Source organism: Nematolebias whitei, chromosome 21 (genome assembly GCF_014905685.2).
Source record: "Nematolebias whitei isolate Nwh7 chromosome 21, NemWhi1, whole genome shotgun sequence".
Taxonomy (NCBI): Eukaryota; Metazoa; Chordata; class Actinopteri; order Cyprinodontiformes; family Rivulidae; genus Nematolebias; species Nematolebias whitei.
In genome coordinates this window covers 7,236,978-7,237,558 of record NC_056518.1, presented here as the reverse complement: position 1 = coordinate 7,237,558, position 581 = coordinate 7,236,978, and positions in this window count along the sequence as shown.

Below are 581 nucleotides of genomic sequence, written 5' to 3'. Positions count from 1 at the left end.
AATATTTAAATAATTTTAACAATATTAATATCAACTTTGGACAGAAATGATAGCAGATAAAGTAAGACCTTGGAAGGAAGGAATTTGCTGTCAACTAGCTTTCCTGTCTGCTGAAACAGGAAGTGAGGTGCTGATTCATCTGCCTCGTCTCATCAACCTCTTCTCTCTTGCGTCCTATAACACAGAACTAAACACCACTAAATGTTGTTTGATACAGAATGTCACATCTTCACAGTGCAATGATACAAATTATCTCTTATCTCTTTGCTTTATCAGCACTGTTCTCGCTGACCTTTAATTGTGTGGGAAGTTAAGTCAAGTGACTGAAAAATAAGCAAATGTGTTGAGACACTCATGACCTTGATGTTCACACTTGTGTGGGAGCAATGTGTCCAGCTCAGCAAGTGTGGTAAAAACATACTGTTCCTCTGAACAGAAACTATCTAGCCTAAGGGTCTGATACCTAAAAACATACACACGTGTGTGCATGCACACACTCTTTCTCTCTCTCTTTCTCTTTCTCTCGCTCTCTCGCTCTCTCTCTCTCTCTCTCTCTCTCTCTCTCTCTCTCTCTCTCTCTC